Below are 12,812 nucleotides of genomic sequence, written 5' to 3'. Positions count from 1 at the left end.
AAACATACTTCAAGCAACAGGAATTAAAGTGATAAGGTACTGGCACCTTCTGTGTTCAATGAAATAAAATAGAATCCAGAAATGGACCTAAATATATACAGTAATTTACGATATCTCTGTAGAAAATACAGTTTCTTCAATAACTGGCATTAGAACAACTGGATAGCCACCTGGGGGGAGGAAAGGAAAGGCATTCCTGTCTCACTATTTACATCATAGTAATTTCCATAGGTCAAGAAAAAAAAAGAAAAAAAAATGATTCTTAAGTATATAATTTCAGAATGAGACGACCTTCCTTATGTTGGACACAAAACCCTGAAGCCATAAAGAAAATGCTAAGTTGGATGATGTAAAAATGAAAAAGCTCTGCATAGAAATAATTTCCATAAATAAGACAACAAACTTTATTTTTCTTTTTGAAAAAAAACTTATTTTTTGAAAGAAAAATTACTTTCAATATATATACATAGAAAAAACTCTTAGAAATGATCAAGAGAAGAAATTATCAATAGAAAAATGAGCAAAGAATGTGACAGTTTTAGAAAAGGAAATGTAAATGACTTAAAGAAAAAGATGTTCACTCATAATAAGAGAAATGAAATCTGCAGTGAGATTCCATTTTTTTCCTATGAGGTTGGCAAAGCCTGAAAAGTTTGGTAATACCATTTTGGAAGGTGTGAGGAAACAGGCTTTCTCCTACATAGTTTTTTGAGTGTAAATTATACAACCTTTATGAAAGACAATTTAGCAATGCCTGTCAAAATCACAAATACCAGAAATTCCAGAAATTCCACTTCTAGGAATTGTTCCCACTTCTATGCTTGTCTATGTGTGAAATGATCCGTGTGCATGGATAATGTCCTTTACTATTACTCATCCATAATCAGTAACAGTATCTTTAGGTATATCCTGAATGAAAGGCACCAGATTGGATTTGGGATCAAATCCAATGTGGTAGAGTGACGCTTAAGCTTTTGACCTTAGCAACTGCAAAGAATCAATTCTTAGAGATATTAATTCTCCTTAAATTATCCTATAAATTTAAGGTAAACTCAAGGGTAGAGTGAAAAGGGCATTTGCATCAGAATCAAGCAGATGTATTAAAGGTATGCCCTTCTGCATTATTCGTGTGAATTTAAGTAAATGATGTCTCTCAGCCTCAAGTACTTCAACTGTAAGATGGGGACCTACTGGGAGAAGCAGACCACCATGAGGCCCGAGGACCCCATGTGTCTTTGCTGAGATGCCAACCTACAAGGCCTTCCCATCCTCCATCCCGAGCCCTTTGTGTAGCTGAGTCACACGGGCAACCACAGCATGACTGCCGTGCACCCTGCTCGCCCTGCTGGTCGTGGGACTGGCTTGTCCACTCTTGCTGTAAAGGGTGCTGGGCCCTTGGCCCTGGACCTCAGCTACAGCACAACCCACAGCTGCCGTTGGGCCCATCCCATGGGATGTAGGGTCAGGGACACTGGTTCCATCACGCTGAGCTGCTGTCACTTGCTGTGCTGAGAGTAACAAACTACCTCACTCCGGTCCACGGAGTCTTGTTTACTTCCCAAAACTATGGCGTTACGGCCAGTCGATCGGCTGGCTTGCTTTGTCACCTCCTTTGGAGGCTCGTTACTTCTTGCCGTCCTCTGTGAGGCTGGGGTTCTTCCCTTGACAGGAGTAATAAATAGTACCTTGAACTGAAAAGTTGTTATGAAGATGAGAGGAAACATTTGTGAAGAGCCTAAAATCGTAATGGGTACAGAGTAAGCAACAAGTGGTAGTTATTATTTTAAAAACAAATACTTTGTCAACTTGGTTCTTCAAATCAGATGTCCTTGAAGATCAATATCGAATGTTTTCTAGTTTATAATCTTGGCTATCTATCATTGCCCTATATAGATAAATGAAGTAGAGAAAAATGCATTTTTTAAATTTATTTATCGAGGTGACATTGGTTTATGTTTCATGCGTCCAACATTAAAGTTCTACTTCTGTATACCCTACAGCCTGCTCACCACCAAAAATGTGGTTTCCATCCATCACCATACAGTAGACCCCCTTTACCCATTTTGTCCTCCCCACCCTGGCCCCTGCCCCTCTGGTAACCACTACTCTGATCTCAATATCTGTGTGTTTGGTTTGGTTTAGTTTGACAAATACATTTTCCAAACCTGTGTTTTCCTAACTGGTTCACAACCCAACGCATGAGTGGGTATAAATTCAATTGTGGGCTTCCAACAGCAAGTTTTTTTAAATGAACAGAATAGAGTAGAATAGACTAGATCAGAATACAATATACATGTAAGAGTAGATAAAGTTCTGTGAAACATTTCCAGCTTGTTTTAGAAACTGTGTTTATATTCTGGGCTGTGGTGGAAGATGTACTGTGAGTTCTGTTTTCTAGAAATCGAAAACCACTTTTCTAAATCCTAAATTGCTGCTTGCCTTAAACGCCTGTGAGGATTTCCATGGAATTCGATCAGATAATCCTGTGTTTAACCAGAACACTGCTTAGTTGGGACCAAAGATGGCAGAAAGTCTGCAGGAGTGAATTCTAACAAACCAGCTGACCAGAGCGTGTCTGGGGTGCTTTATTCTGATACCAGTCCGTCTAACAGAGTCCTGAGAGTTCAGTTTAAGAGATCGCAAGAAACATTCTACCACTTTCATTGTCAGCAAATGGATCCTTGCTTTGAATTTTTAGTTTCCTTCAAATTTATAGCAGAATCATGCATTTTATTTAAGCTTCCTGTGTCCTTCATAAGCTGCAGAATTAGCTAGTGTCCCACGGTTTCCCACCTGAGCTGTCCCTCTGAGTCATTCTAACCACATCATGCTTTATGGCAGAACCTTTACTTTACTACTGGGTTGAGTCAGTGATTAAAAAACAAAAAAAATTCCGTTCTGCCACCCACACTGTGATTCTGCAAGCAGAAGGAGAATGTCGTTCCGGAGCAACCTGATAATCAGTTTAACATTTCTTTCTCCGTCTTTCTAAATCTCACCCTTCAACAGTGTGCTTTTTCCATACTCACTGGTTTTATTGATTAGTGAAAGGAATGCTGAGTGACAGTGTTTTAGTAGGAAAGGACTGTCGGGCATCTCCACTCAGAGAGCTGTCCCAGGCCTGTCTGCAAAGGAAGCGCTTGAATCTGTGTCCATACATGGTGACATGGACTCTGGTCCCTCCTCCTTGGGCCATCGGGCTGAGGCATGTGCCCCAGCTCTTGTCTTATCTTCTCTCCCCCGAGAGGACTATACTTTCTTGACCTTGTTGATTAACTCAGTAGAATTTGGTTTCTGCAAGGATTTACAATTTAGATCAGGAAAAAGCAGTCTGTGGGCACTTAGGTCAAAGATTCTGGCGAATATTCATTAGCTCAGCCCTAGCATAGGCAGCCCAAGTAAAACCACAGAGAGAGGGCTTCCCTGGTGGCGCAGTGGTTGGGAGTCCACCTGCTGATGTGGGGGACGCGGGTTCGTGTCCCGGTCTGGGAGGATCCCGCATGCCGCGGAGTGGCTGGGCTCGTGAGCCATGGCCACTGAGCCTGTGCGTCCGGAGCCTGTGCTCCGCAACGGGAGAGGCCACAACAGTGAGAGGCCCGTGTACCACCAAAAAAAAAAAAAAAACCACAGAGAGAGAACTGTACTTCCCCCCGGGGTCCCCCCTTCCCTGTCTCCCTCCTCTGTTCCATAGACAGCGCCCACATGCTACTGGGGAACCCCAAAGTTCCCACTTCCCGTCCCCCTCCTCATACCTGCCCATATCCTAAGTTCCGTGTCAACATTCCCCATGAAAACTCACATTAACGCCTCTGATTAAATGCCACTCCTCAGTTTGGGGGAAAACCACTTGCTTAAAGTAACTCATCTTCCCACCATCACACTACCCCCTGGGCTGCGAGTATACTCAAGTTCACCTATGTTCACTGAGTTAAGGACCTCCGTTCTAGCCAAGGCCCACCTCCCCACTTGGGTTCTAAATCCTGTTGCCTCTCACGGTCTCCAGGACTTCGCTGTCACCCCTTGCTTGCTGCGTCATCAGTTGCTATCTACCGGATCCTTCCCTTGGGCCATTTCACTGGGTGCCCACTGCACCATGCTGACCAGCAAACATCTTCTTTGATTCAAAAAGAGACACATTTGCATACACAGTGGCTCGTGGAAGGGTTGTGCTCTACTGAGAGCGCTGGAATACTGGGGAGCCTGACCTCACTGGCTTCTGGATATCCCCTGAAGGCCAGGGAGTGTTAAAGCCCATAGGGGGTCCAAGTCAGGTCTTCCTTCTCTAGAATAAATTCATTTTCTTGTTTCGTCTTCCGCGGGAGATCCCTAGAACTTGGCATTCAGCCATCGGGACAGATGGCCTTTATTTCGGCAAATATTTCTGACTGAGGCTTACAGAAGATGTGCATCGCAAATAGCTTCAGTCTCTGCAGAGGGAGGGAGAAAGCCATAGCCAGCAAAGTCTTCAGGAGTGCCGGGCGCTTGTTCTCCTTCCCCACCCTGTGCACAGATTGTGCTTCCTTGTCCCAGCCCCTCGGTCTGAAATAATCATCCAGCTCCTAGGTTCCTTCACCTTCGCCTAAATATAGCTCAGGAACAATGCCCTCCTAGAAACTTTACTCTGCCTGAAATCTAAACACAGTGTAAATCCATTATCCTTCCTTTAAGCCACCATCCCTTAAAGATATGAAAAATGTGAGATTGCAAACAAATGGAAGTACAGAAATGCAACATTCAAGACATTCACGTGCTGTTGTAAGGTTTGGTCTGGCCCTACTAAGAGCCAACAGCGTGCAGCGAGATACGGCAGGACTCAGAGATGCTCTTGCTTTTTAGCCTAAAACCAAGAGCCTGTAAGGTTCGAACTTGCTGCTGTGTGTCACCTTGTGATCAGAGAGACAGATTATAACACGGACGGGATGCTTAAAAGCCTACGGGGGCTAGGCAGTCACAATATGAATGAAGCTGGTTGGGTTTGGGGAAAACAATACAAAGCATTAAGGAAGGACGCTTTCTACTTGGCCTTTGGGTCTTCTACAACTGGGCTGATGGGAAGCACGGAGGTCTGCAGAGCAACACATTAGCAGCACGGCTTGACTCCAGCCTGTTTTTGCCATGGGAGAAGGAAGGTGCAGTATTACTAGATCTTTAAAGAAAAGCAAAAGTCTGTATTTTTACATAGGGTCTCCTGAATTTCGAACATTAGTAAGTAAAATATATTTAAAACAGGCCAAATAAACCTAGCCATGGGTTAGGGCCTGGGCCATGAGTTTGTGATCCCAGCAAAGCAAAGCCATCCTGTGTGTTTGTGCTTTTCACAGGGCCTCAAGTGGGGTTAAAATCCGTGTCACACACTAATCGCCAAGCTGCATGCCCAGGCTTGAGACTGCCTTCCGCCAGCGCGGGAGAAGGAGAACGCTTTTCTGGTCGGTCTGCCAAAAGGAGGGATCCTCTTTTCCTAATTTGCACAAAGGTGCCTGTATGTACCAGCAGTGATCCTGCAGCAAAGATAAACAACAGAATAGTAAAGCTACTTTGGGACACGGGACTTTCAGTGATACAACAGGAAAATTCACAAACTGGTTATCCTATGTACAGCTGTGGCCAGCCTCTGTTCCTGGTGTTAATTTCTTTGGTGCTGAGCATAGCTTAGTTTATGTCTGCACAAGCTTTTATGTTGGAAATGAATAGAAGTGCTTTTGCTTATAATTATAACTTACAGTAAATTTTAGAGGAAGAATCAGGGTTTTATGAGCTAGATTGACCGGAAGGTCCCGCTCTTGTTAGGCGATGGCCAGGTGGCAGGCTAACTGCACTCCAGGAAGAGAGAAATAGGTGCTTTGCCCAGCCCTTGGATTACCCATCTTTACACCGGGAAGGCAGCCTCTTCTGTGGGTCCCTGGAACTCCAGATGTGCCAGCCTGGGTGCTGGGGGAGACATCCAGAGCTGATGAACTAGTAAATGCATCGACTGTTTCGATTGTCAATTGTAGGTTCCAACGGTTGACCCCAAAACCACATTTCTCTACTCAGTCTCTTGGCTTTAAGTTTGCAGTTTGTATCAGTCTTTTTTCCCCAAAGGACAATGAGGGGGGGAAAAAAATCACCACTCATTCTACCACTTTGACATCTTTACAGCATTTGTGACTCCCTAAAAATTTTTTCTAGCCTGACCCAGTTCTTCTCCAATATGATACATGAGTGCATCATCCGTGAATGTAATTGGTTTGAACTATTTATATAAAACTTTCAGGGAAAATACTCTTTATTTTGCTAAAGTTCCCTCTCTCTTATGATGTATTTCCACATGCTAATTTTATATTTATTTCCCAGACGGTTTAACTCTTGCCTGAGAACAAACTCTGTGCGGAGAGGACCTTTGTGCATAAATGAAATGACTTCCCTCCCTCTGATTCTCACCTTTGAAGAAGCAATACAGTTCCACTTTGCTAACAGTTGCAGCCGAGGGGACCAACTGCCTAGGTTCAACCCGCGGTCCCCCCGCTTCCTAAACTCGTGAGCCTGTGTTCTCCTTAATACCTCCGGGCTTCAGTCTCCCCATCTGCAAAATGGGGAGAGAAGTATTAGCAGCCATCTGGTGGGGTTGTGTGTCCATTAAATAAGACAGAGGGTGGGCAGTACGGAGAGCAGGGCCTAGAATCTAGTGATGCTGAAATTGAAGTTGTTATGTACCTGCTGCTTCGGTCCACAGAGGATTCGTGGCAGATGAATAAACACACAGACAACCAAAAAGACATCAAGATGAGGGAAATATAAAAAGCACAGCACCAACGGGGATAAATAGAACACAGAGAATTTCCTATAGGGTCTTATATCGTGGCTACAGTTGGCCAGAAATTTAGCTCTGAGCTTTCTGCAGCTCAAAGTGAAAAGGAAAACAGGTACACTTTTAATAGGCAACAAGAGAAACGAAAAAGTCTTTGGGGGGACACAAAGCTTTTCTAGCTTTTAACTCTAGAAGAATTTTCTCATATTAAGTTTCACAGCAGAGATGCAGAGAAGCTTAAACCTCCCACAACAAACACAGTAATGGATTTTCATGAGGTCATTTTTTTGTTTATTTCCATTTTGATGTCATTTCAGACCTAGAGAAAAATGGCAAAAACAGTACAAAGTCCTTTACACTTTCACCCAGACTCTCCGAATGTCGCATGTGTTATACTTTACCATATATACTTCATCATTCTCTCTCTCTCGCTCCCCACTCCTCCCTCCCTCCTCACCCCAATTTCTCTATTTCTCTCCATATATGCATACATATATACAAATATACATATTTCTAAACCATTGGAGACATTATGCCCCTTTACTCCTAAACACTTCAGTGTGTATTTTCAAGGACAAGGATGTTCTCTTTTTTTTTTTTTTTTGCAGTACACGGGCCTCTCACTGTTGTGGCCTCTCCCGTTGCGGAGCCGCAGGCTCAGCGGCCATGGCTCACGGGCCCAGCCACTCTGCGGCATGTGGGATCCTCCCAGACCAGGGCACGAACCCATGTCCCCTGCATCAGCAGGCGGACTCTCAACCACTGCGCCACCAGGGAAGCCCGACCTTGACATTTTTGAACAGTACGGGCCAGATATTTGTAAAATGGCCCTCGATTCTGGTTTGCCCAGTGTTTCTTCATGATTATATTCAGGTCATGTTTTGGCACGAGTATCTTGGTAGTATCGCATTCTCAGCGTGGCCCGTCAGGAGACGCAGCATACCTACTCTTCTCATCCTGATGATGTCAACTCTGAACACTTGCTTAAGGTAGTGTCCGCCAGGTTTTCCCCACTGTGAAGTCACTATTTCTTTTCTTTCCTTTTTTTTTTTTTTTTGGCTGCACCGTGTGGTCTGTGGTTCTGAGTTCCCTGACCAGGGATCGAACCCATGCCCCCTGCAGTGGAAGCGCAGAGTCTTAAACACTGGACCGCCGGGGGAGTCCCTGAAGTCACTGTTTCTTATAATTGAGTAATATTTTGTAAATAGATACCTTGAAATTATTTTGTTCCAACTTTCCCCCTCTAGTTTTTATCGCTGATTCTTGCTTGAAACAGCTATGACCATGGAGGGTGTCAAGTGGTGATGTTCTAATTCCATCATTCCTTCTGCATTTATTTGTTGGCATTTTATGGTCCAGCATTTTCCTCCACACATCAGTGTGGACTCATTTCCATGCTGGATTTATTCTTTAATCCATTTTATCCTATTTAATTTACTGCTCAGTTTCTCCCAGATTTGGCTGGTGAATGCCCTCACACTGGCACTCATCATACCTGAGTGATTCTTCACTTTCTGGCACAGCAATACACGCGGTTATAGCTTAATGAGTTCTTGGACAAAATCCCAAAATGTGGCTCAATGCAAGCAGCTCTGTAGAGAGCCAGGACGATGGGATCCCAAAATGCTATTGACGGTCTTGCTTGATTCAAGGCTAAAGCTCAAAGAAACCATAGGAATGGGGCTTCCCTGGTGGCGCAGTGGTTGAGAGTCCGCTTGCCGATGCAGGGGACACGGGTTCGTGCCTTGGTCCAGGAGAATCCCACATGCCGCGGAGCAGCTGGGCCCGTTGAGCCATGGCCGCTGAGCCTGCGCGTCTGGAGCCTGTGCTCCGCAACGGGAGAGGCCACAACAGGGAGAGGCCCACGTACCGCAAAAAAAAAAAAAGAAACCATAGGAATGAACCCTCTTCCACCAGCCTTCTGTAAATATTGCCTCTCTAAACAGGCTTTTGATAAGATCTGGACATTGGACAATTCAAGGTTTTGTTTCCTGGCAAAGGTCAGTAGCACTATCTAACATAACTTTCTGGTGATGGAAATGTTCTATAGCCATGTTATCCAGTGAGGTAGCCACTAGAGACAGGTGACTGTTGAGCGCTTGAAATGTGGCTCGTGTGACTGAGAAACTAAATTCTTAATTTAAATTAGTTCATTGTAACTTTAATGTATAGAACCGTATGTGGCTAGTGGCTACCATATTGGACACACAGGTCTAGAGGGAAGGTTTCCTATGGCATTGATAGAGGATGGATTTAAATATGTTCCAGACAAAATGATGAAACGCGGCCCTAAATAATTAAATAGTTAATTTTGCAAAGTTTTTCAACTCAAACCGCTTGAGTAGTTCTATTTATGCATCCTATAAGTAGTAGATAGTGAAATCACCGCGCTCCACTGAGGCTGCTCCTAATTTGGGACCATATCTTCACAGCATAGGCTCAGGGGGTCCATTTTTTTTTTTTTTTTTAGAATTTCTAACAATGATAAAGGTCTGCTTTAATTCCTCCTTTTGCATTTAGGTAAGACTGTTTCCCATACCAGTTTTACACCTTCTAGTATAGCTTCAAAAACTATAAACACACTAAAATTAAAACATGAACTATTAGGAATCAAAAATACCACAAGGGCCAAAAAAAAAAAAAAAAAACCACAAGGGCCAAAGACCATGGTATGAGGCAGTCAGTAGTGTAGCCTATATGCACATCACCCCACCCCCTGTGGTCTCTCTTGAAGTGACTGTGTGTGCAGATCATCTAAAAGTTCTTTCAAATCTGTAACCTCTGCGAGCAGTAATGGAAGGGAGAGAGGCCAAAAAAAAGTTCTATTTAATGTTCCCTCAACAATCTAAACTTTACTTAAGATAGGCTTTCTTTACGAATTGTCTATATACTTTGCGGAAAGACAAACAGGATTGTCTGACCCTGAAGACTCAGGTTGCCTGACAACAGTCTGAATGGGTCCAGAGCCTCCCCTTCCCCCAGCAGGAGGGGCTGTGCCCAAAGGCAACTTCCCACAGGTCAACAGGTGCTGGCAGCAGGCGCTACAGACAACTAACTTCCTGAACAGCTGCCATCTAACTTCAGACTGCCCGATGCCCAGGCAGACACTGCATCCCAGTTGGCAAGGCCACTCCCATGCCTGCTCTATAAAAAGGGAACGCAACTGAGTGGGGGTGGGAGACTTGAGTCCTTCTTCTGGGGTCCCAGCCCAAGCATCCCTCCACAGAGCGCTGAGATCACAGACCGTGCATCTGCCCCACATTTACCCATACATTCCCACTTGTTCCGAAAAACTCTCACCTTGTTTGCTCAAGGACAATGTGAAGGACACATTTTTAATAAAAATAATCTGTATTTTCTCCCAAGTAGCTGACATCAAGGAAAATCGTCAATGAAAATTCAATATATGAATCAGAGAGAAAAGAATGCACTTGAATGAGGTCCGTGGAGTAGATGGTATGAAGATTTCACTGTTAATTTCCTGGTTTTGATGGTGGTCATTTCGCTTAGGTAGGAGAATGTCCTTGTTTGTAGGAATTACAAACTAAAGAATTCAGGGGTGATGGGGTATCGTAACAGCATCTTACTCTCAAGTGGTTCAGGAAAGTTTCTTCTATTCTTGAAACTCTTCTGTATGTTTGACATTATTTTAAAATCAGCAGCAAAAGAAGTGTGTCAAATAAAAGGGAAATCTATACCCCTCCCCAGGGAAAGCCCTCTGCCTGGTCACACGCTTCCACTTCCTTTCTGCAGGAAACATGTTTGTGTACCCCCATACTTGTTCCCTTCTCTTCCTTTCCAAAAGAACCTTGGTTGGGTTTAGAGTGGAGACCTGCGTGCAGCCTGGGTTCCTTTGCGGCAGGGACTGGGCGTGGGCCTCAATTCTGGGCAATGAGATGTAACCTGAGGCTTTGTGGAAAAGCTTTTGTTTTCTTGATACAGGTCACACCTCGAACTGTTACCCTTACCTTTCTTCCTTCATAAAAGGTGGAAATGAGGTTGGCAGTGTAGCCCTTATCTCTGCATTTCCCCCTAGTCTCTTGGGTCATGGTCAAGAGCACATTTTGAAGTCGTGTAGTAAAGTAATGGAGTGTTACCCCCAGAAGGAAAGTACTTCAAATACCAAGAAGAGCTCATTTGTGGATTTTTCAGAAAAGAGGGAAGATAAAAGTCATTTCATCCTAAAGGCTACTATATGCTCCAGTGGTTAATAATAGACTAATACATTATTAAATAAATGTCTTCTCCGGTTGTTTTTAATTAAATGTGAACATCCCTGGGATACTAACAGTGGGTCCGATGTTAAAATTTCCAAATGATGGTCAACTTGACAACAAGATTAGAATATCAAAAATTAAAACTAAGGTACATGACTGAAAGTCTGTACAAGAGTTCAGGAAATAACTTGAGGAGAACGAAAATTCACACTATGAAGTCTTTATATCTGTGCCTTAGAAAGAGAATTTATTTGAACATAAAAATGTACTGATTTTTTTCCAAAAGGTGGTCTTTATGATAACTCTGAAGGTGATTAGAAACAACGGCTTCCCTTAGAAATGTGTTCCAAAGCCTGGGGAGAGGACATGAGACCGATGCTAACAGCCCTGAAAGACGAAGCGCAGGTCAGCACTGCTGGATGGTGTTTAGGACAAGGGTTTAGGACAAGGTGTTAGGACAAGGTCCAGGTAGCAGAAGATATGGGAGCAGGGGACAGAGAGATGTGAGAGAGTGACAGCACACATGAGAATGACCTGTGTATGCACAGGACCAGCCCTCACTGAGGTGGAGAAGATACAGCAGACCCCATACTCCGGTGGTGGCCGGGGAAACAAAGGTACCCATGAGAGGAGGGTGGGGGACATGTAGGTGTCACATGGCAGCCAGAAGAGTGCGTGCACGTATGTGCTGTAGGAAACGGGGCCACCCAACCCCTCCCATATTAGTCGGTTTCTCCAGAGAAATAGAACCAACCAGATATATAGAGGGACAAATTTATTTCAGGGAATTGGTTCACACCATTGTGAAGCCTGGCAAGTCCAAAATCCACAGGGCAGGCCGGCAGACTGAAGGCCCAGGGAAGAGTTAATGTTGCAGCTCAAGTCCAAAGGCAGTCTGCTGGCAGAATTCCTTCTTCTTCAGGGGACCTCATTCTGTTGACTCTTAAAGCCTTCAACTGATTGGACGAGGCCCACCCACGTTATGGAGGTTAATGTTCTCTACTCAAAATCTACTGAGTTAAATGTTAATCTCATATAAAAAATACCTTCACAGGGCTTCCCTGGTGGCGCAGTGGTTGGGAGTCCGCCTGCCGATGCAGGGGACGCGGGTTCGTGCCCCGGTCCGGGAAGATCCCACATGCCGCGGAGAGGCTAGGCCCGTGAGCCATGGCCACTGAGCCTGTGCGTCCGGAGCCTGTGCTCCGCAACTGGAGAGGCCACAACAGTGAGAGGCCCGCGTACCGCAAAAAAAAAAAAAAAAATACCTTCACAGCAACATTTAGACTCGTGTTTGAACAATTTGAACAAATATCTGGATACCGTGGTCTGGCCAAGTTGACACATCAAATTAACCATCACCAGATTTAGGGAGGCCCTAAATCCAGGGACTGGTGTCCGAATAAGAAGAGGTTAGGCACAGAGAAGAAGGTAATGTAACGATGGAAGCAAAGATCGGGAAGCTGCATCTACATGCCAAGGAACGCCAAGGATTGCTGGCGAAGCTGGGAGAGACACAAGGAAGCGTTTCTTGCTCGGAAGCTCCGGAAAGAACCAATCCTGCCAACACCCTGATTTCAGGCTTCTGGCCTCCAGAGCTGTGTGACAATACATTTCTATTGTTTTAAGCTGCTCAGTTGGTAGGAAACTAATGCAGCGTATTTTGCAGAATTCAAGGAAAAGTTGAACAGAGTGGGCGTCAGGAGAGGTGGGAACCAGGGTCACCTCAGCAGGGCCCCTGCAGCAGGCACGTGGACCCTCGGGATCATGCTCCTCTGTGTCTTCTGCTCCAGCTCTTTCAGCCTCCGTGA

The sequence above is a fragment of the Leucopleurus acutus genome, assembly GCF_964270905.1.
Source record: "Leucopleurus acutus genome assembly, chromosome: 21".
In the NCBI taxonomy this organism is placed as follows: Eukaryota; Metazoa; Chordata; class Mammalia; order Artiodactyla; family Delphinidae; genus Leucopleurus; species Leucopleurus acutus.
Note: the sequence above shows the minus strand (reverse complement) of the source record.